The sequence below is a fragment of the Rhinichthys klamathensis genome, unplaced genomic scaffold (assembly GCF_029890125.1).
Source record: "Rhinichthys klamathensis goyatoka isolate OS25496 unplaced genomic scaffold, OSU_Roscu_1.1 h1tg000249l_1, whole genome shotgun sequence".
Classification (NCBI taxonomy): Eukaryota; Metazoa; Chordata; class Actinopteri; order Cypriniformes; family Leuciscidae; genus Rhinichthys; species Rhinichthys klamathensis.
In genome coordinates, this window is record NW_026606771.1 from 790,949 (window position 1) to 797,490 (window position 6,542).

A 6,542-nucleotide genomic window follows, 5' to 3' on the forward strand; every position below is an offset into this window, starting at 1 on the left:
AGCGCGCGTCACATGTTGGAGGAAGAGCAGTCCAGGGTACCAGCCAGAGAGGGAAGACAGGGGTACCGGCCAGAGAGGGAAGACAGAGCACAGGAAGAGCGAGTCCAGTTCTCTTTAAAGGAACTGGAGTCCACACCTCTGAGGTGCGAACTGGCCAATGACATTCAACGAAACTCTTGGCGGCAAAATTCTCTTTGTCTTGTCAAAGCTAAATTATGGCCGCATTCACAGGTTTTACGATCAGTCAGAATTTGTTCAGAATCATTTCAAAGATGGTAAAACATAGTAAAATACATTTTATGGCTTGTTCAATTACATAAATGACCTTGTCAGCTCACAAGGATTCTGAACATAGGAAGAAAGACATTTAAGGAGAGTTATATTGCAAAGTTACATTAAAAGCATAATTAACTGCCCTTTTAGTTTGTTTTAAACTAACACACACTCATAGGTCCCTTCATAGGACCTGGGCAATCGACAAACATAACAGCATATCAAATATACCTCAGTAAATGTCTTTAAATGAGGAGAGTAGTAAAAGTTCATATATGTGTGTGTGTTTGTATCTGCGTGCATTGAGCACCCAACAGGGGGGGGTTCTCTGTAATTCCTTTGAAGCTTGGACTACGTGAGTGGGAGAATGCAGGGTTAGTCTCTGGCGAGTGTTCCAGGGTCGTAAAAGTGTTAGGAGCAGACTTGTTGGCACCAAAGTCCAGTAATTTTCATTAATCCTAAAAACTTTGGGTTTTAGGAAGAATGTGCTTTATTTGCGTTCAGGACAGAGTCAATGTTTTACCCCAGATACCTTACACACTAAAAGCCAAAGGGCCTGCTCGAGGCTTGAGGAAGTTCCCATATGGTCTAGCGGTCAGGATTCCTGGTTTTCACCCAGGCGGCCTGGGTTCGACTCCCGGTATGGGAAGTTCGTGTTGTCTTTGCTTCACTTATGGAAACAGCCAGGACGTCTCTCTGTGCCACTAGCACTTTTGGCCGGCAGGCGGAGCTTACGAAACCTGATAGGTTTAGGTTCTGTCCCCAACTGGTGTGCCTTTGACAGCTCAGCTGGTAGAGCGGAGGACTGTAGGTGGCAAATTGGCAATCCTTAGGTCGCTGGTTCGACTCCGGCTCGAAGGAGGTCTTTTTCACAAGCAAACATTTCATTGGCCATGCTTCTCGACTAGGCCGTCAGCGCTTGAGTTGGTAGTCCAGCATTTTGCAATCGCGACCGCCGCTGGAGGGCAAAAGCTCATTCCCTGACCGGGAATCGAACCCAAGCCGCGGCGGTGAGAGCGCCGAATCCTAACCACTAGACCACCAGGGAAGGTCTGCTGACTCTTTCCCGTCAAGCCTGGCTGTGTGCCTCTACCAGATTTTGCAACAACTGCTCAAGCAAGACCACTAAGGCTTGAATTTTCCTTCAGGAGAGGACACTTTTCTGACCTTGGATCACAGTTATTCCACTGAGAAACTGTCAGAGGCTCTGTAGGATTATCCTAACAGCACCACAACTTGCCATGAAAACAAAGCAACCAAGATCCCCAACATGTGACGCCTCCAACTTGAAGCTTTTTATAGCAGGCTCCTCATCAGACCCCTTCCTGACGTTGGCTCCAGGCCTGTTGATGGCATGAGATAAAGTAGATGTCTTGACAGGCCTCTGCCCAGTCGGACACCAACAAGTCGCGTGCATAGTTTTTGTTATTATTATTATTGGATTAGTTGAATAATATTTTAAATTGACAGTCCAACAATAGGCTGCTTTGTCAGTGGGATAACGGTTACCATACAATACCATTTGCTTTTCAGATGCATTGCATGGGTACTGTAACAAGGACCTTGCTTTGCGACCAGTTTATGGTGTCTATTATGCCAGCACAGGAATGGGAGGAAACTGAACCCCCTGGGCGAGGCAAATGCACTCAAGGGTGCCTGACTGGTGGGCCAGTGGCGCAATGGATAACGCGTCTGACTACGAATCAGAAGATTCCAGGTTCGACTCCTGGCTGGCTGGCTCGCTCTGCCTCTTTTGCTTCGCTGTCAGCCCATAGCCATTTTATTATTTCCTTTTATTAGCCCATATTTTTTGTTATTATTATTATTGGATTAGTTGAATAATGTTTTAAATTGACAGTCCAACAATAGGCTGCTTTGTCAGTGGGATAACGGTTACCATACAATACCATGCTCTTTTCAGATGCATTGCATGGGTACTGTCTTTTGTTATTATTATTATTATTGGATTAGTTGAATAATATTTTAAATTGACAGTCCAACAATAGGCTGCTTTGTCAGTGGGATAACGGTTACCATCGCGTGCATAGTTTTTGTTATTATTATTATTGGATTAGTTGAATAATATTTTAAATTGACAGTCCAACAATAGGCTGCTTTGTCAGTGGGATAACGGTTACCATACAATACCATGCGTCTTTTCAGATGCATTGCATGGGTACTGTAACAAGGACCTTGCTTTGCGACCAGTTTATAGTGTCTATTATGCCAGCACAGGAATGCGAGGAAACTGAACCCCCTGGGCGAGGCAAATGCACTCAAGGGTGCCTGACTGGTGGGCCAGTGGCGCAATGGATAACGCGTCTGACTACGAATCAGAAGATTCCAGGTTCGACTCTTGGCTGGCTCGCTCTGCTTCGCTGTCAGCCCATAGCCATTTTATTATTTCCTTTTATTAGCCCATAGTTTTTGTTATTATTATTATTGGATTAGTTGAATAATATTTTAAATTGACAGTCCAACAATAGGCTGCTTTGTCAGTGGGATAACGGTTACCATACAAGCTTACGAAACCTGATAGGTTTAGGTTCTGTCCCCCAAGGTGTGCCTTCGATAGCTTGGCGGTACCTGACAGCCGTGCGTCTGTAAAATCTATCCAATACAATGACGAGCTCCATCTTTAAAAAACCAATTACGTTACGAGCTCCATTTTTGGCCGTCCAATGAAATGTCAAGGTCCATTTTTCATAAACCAATCACCGCACATAGTCCATTTTTGTCCATCTTTGAGTTTGAGCAGATTCCATCCAATCTCCGCTCATATTCTCTTTTTTGGCCGTCCAATGAAATGGCAATGTCCATTTTTCATACACCAATCACCGCACGTTGAGCATAAACGTCACCGCTGTTATTTATATTCCGCTCAGGTAACGTTATGTTATTTATAGTTATTGTATTTATTGTTAATGAACGTTTTCTGTATTTTAGGAATAGCAAGATTGCTCCGTAAAACGATCAGGTAAGTTAACGTTAACTGTAATTGTAAGTAATAGGGTATAATTGTCGCAGCTCAATTTGTAATGTAAATAGTTTTATTCGATTTTGTCTGACTTTGTGTAACTTCAGTCATAGCTAACGTTATCATCGAGCTTGGCAATTGTACATTTTTGTCAGTAACGAAACTTATTTTGTTTTCTGACAGGATTAACTAGTAAAATAGCATATCTGATAGTGTTTGTTACTTTATAGGAAATGGATAAATCAATGTACAATAAATCTCATTGTACTAGTCTACTGTAACACTGGCATAAAATGTAACAAAATAAATTTGGATAATGTCTCTAACTGTTGGGTGTTTGTTTAACTTTTATACACTTGTGGTAAAAAATGACCAGTCATAAGTGAATGGATGAGAATACAATAAGTATATAAAATAAAATTCAGGCACATGTTCATTTTAACACATGGGCACAGTTGAAATAACACAATGTTTAATCTGAGTATTTGTTATAGTCAAAATAATCCATAACAGTTACATTATACGTTTTACTACAAAACAATTTGTATGAGCCCAGGTCAATGAGGCATACAAGCCATAAATAGCAAATAGAAGTTCAAAATTTGTAATGTTTACAAAAACTCTATCACAAGATCTATCACAACATTAGGTGATGATATATACAGTATGCATTATTTTGGATTTATAAACTGCTATAATGTGGCGGTCATTTTGGACCAGGAAAAATGACCACGTAGTAAATTTTTGTCAATCTTTGAGCACAAACACCGCTTAAGTTATTTATATCCCGCTGTTATTTATATTCCGCTCAGGTATGTTATTTATAGTTATTTTATTTATTGTTAATGAAATGGCTTACGTTTTCTATTTTTTAGGAATAGTAAGATTGCCTCCGTAAAACATCTATGTAATCCCTCATTTTGGGCCCTTGCCATGATGACTTAATGTAATTACACTATAACATGAATAAAACTGCGTATCTGTCATTACAGAAAATGTCCAAACAACAATCCAAAAGCCACAAGGCTATGGATGATACTGAGTGGGTCTCGCGCTTTAGGTCTTTTGCCTCCACTGGTGTCTGGCCATCAGATGCAGGTAACCGACCTGCTCCAAGGCAAAAGAAGTGGTACAGTCTGTATCAGAAGGTATGTAGAAAAAGTATCAAAAGGAATATATATATATATATATATATATATATATATTAATTTTGAGTAGTAGACATATTATATTTTCAGTATGTACAGTATGAGCATAAAACAAGAACTTGTACAAATAAATATAAGTGGCATCTTTTGTTTTGTTTACAGATAGAGAAGTGCCCTCTGCAGCTGAGAGGACAGCTAACGCTTTTCTCCCAGCCACAGATGTGTTTGTGTGGATTTCATCCTCATAAGGTAGGCTAATTTGGGCTCTTTCAGTTTAACTACAGTTGATGCAGTGTGCACACAATATAAAGATGTGGTATTTCTTAACATTAATGTATTCTTGGACAATTTCTGTTGTTTCTATCTGGGTTGGTTTGGCAACAGGTCTGTTCCACAGCAGAGGAAATTGCATAGTAGGTAAAAGAAGGTCATAAGGTTGAAACTAACTACATCACTAATAACTGAATAAAAAACCCACATCTAAATTTGTCACGTCATTTGCATGAAAGGGGTTCTTATACATTATTGTTTATACTATTAACATAGAGTAGAACAGTAGTATTGTGCTTTCTTTAAATCACTGGTGATTTTGTCCATCATCTTTCTAAGTCTTTCATACTGTATTTCATACTGTATATATGCACTGTTTTATACATTTTTGTTATGCAGCAGCAAGTGCCTACAGCCTCATCTAGACCCACAAGCAGTGCAGACCAATCAACTAGTGGTCAATGTAGCTCCTTAATGGTAGGTAGATTTTATAGCTTTATGTGAGAGAGAATTCATAACGGAAATATTTTATATTCTTGTCATATTTCAGCTCCCAACCACTGCTCCAGTAGAACGTCCCACAGCTGACACTATACCCGCAAGTTTGGTGAAAAGGCCCAAGCTCACCCTTTCCTCGGTACATATGATGGCATGTGTTTTAAAATGGTTAACAGTTGTCATATTAATACTTCTCTCTTTAAAGTTTAATAAGTCCAGATTTGGTGGAAAGCATGTGGAGAGTGCAAAGCCAAATTTACATGTTGGACGGAAAGCTCATGTAAGTAATAAATAATTATTATTTCTTTGCTACAAAAAAAAATTCCAATGATACAATTTTTTTATACCTTGTATTTTTAGACTCATTCAACCACTGCTACAAATGCAGGTGCCCGTGTGTGTGAGGCTCCAGTGCTAGCAGGTGGTCCTCCTCAAACCATCTCTCCACCACAGCCTCCAAGTGCAGAATAATTTTTTCTTGCTCCTCCATTACCGCCTCCAAAATAACGGCATCGGCCAGTGGAGGGGCAGAGTTTAGGAGTGAATGTGGTAAAACATTGCACTTGTTACTATGTTTGGTTAGTATTTTTTTGTCTTTATTTGACCTGTCCTTTTCTGTCTACAGAGCGCATTCCAGCCTGAGCACTCTGCTGCAGTTCCTCTCCTGTGGCCTAAAACCATGCCCCAGGAGGATCACCAATGGGTCTCCACAGGATTGTTCAGAGTTGGTGCTCGTGGGAATTTGGAGCTCCAGGATCATCTCCAGTTGTGGTATTTCCCTCCACAGCCATCCCTTATTTACCACCAGGCACCAACATCAGCCAGATTTTTTGCCCATTCCTTACTGCTGTGGATGCCGTATAGGCTGTGGAAAGTCAGGCTGCTGTGCGCGGACCAAGCCTGTAAAAGCCCTCTGACTAGTGGAGGTCTTCACAGATGGGTGCGTCAGGTCCTTGACATTGACCGCTTTTACAACCTGGTCACAGAGACTCTGATTTGCTCCAAGTGCCGCCGCAGCTACCTGTCTTGGAATAGGTAAATTACTTGAGCAGCTGGACATGGCCCATCGTTCTGAGTTTAGGGTCATTCTTACCCGCCGGTATGTTACATTATTGTGTGATTTTTGTCAGTTGCTTATCCATGTATATTTAATTTATTTCTTATTACAGATATGCCTGTGACATCAGGGTGATACGCCTCCTACGGGAACGTGGTCTGGGGAATGGCCCTGTCCGACTGATTGGCCAATTGAAAGAGAACCACAGTGAAGAGTGGCTGAAAAGGGTTGCGCGGTATACCAGCGAGTGTGCTTCTTTTACCAGCAAAAGTTGCCTGATGCCACCAACATTTGAAGAGCCTCCCCAACCTGTGGCAAT

The 6,542-nt window shown here is 41.2% G+C and overlaps 1 non-coding gene across 1 annotated transcript; it reads left to right on the forward strand.

Moving 5' to 3' along the window:
• Positions 1-850: 850 nt before the first annotated feature.
• trnae-uuc (transfer RNA glutamic acid (anticodon UUC)) lies at positions 851-922 on the forward strand. Its single transcript has one exon. It is a non-coding gene; the product is annotated as a tRNA-Glu (tRNA).
• The last annotated feature ends 5,620 nt before the right edge of the window (positions 923-6,542 follow it).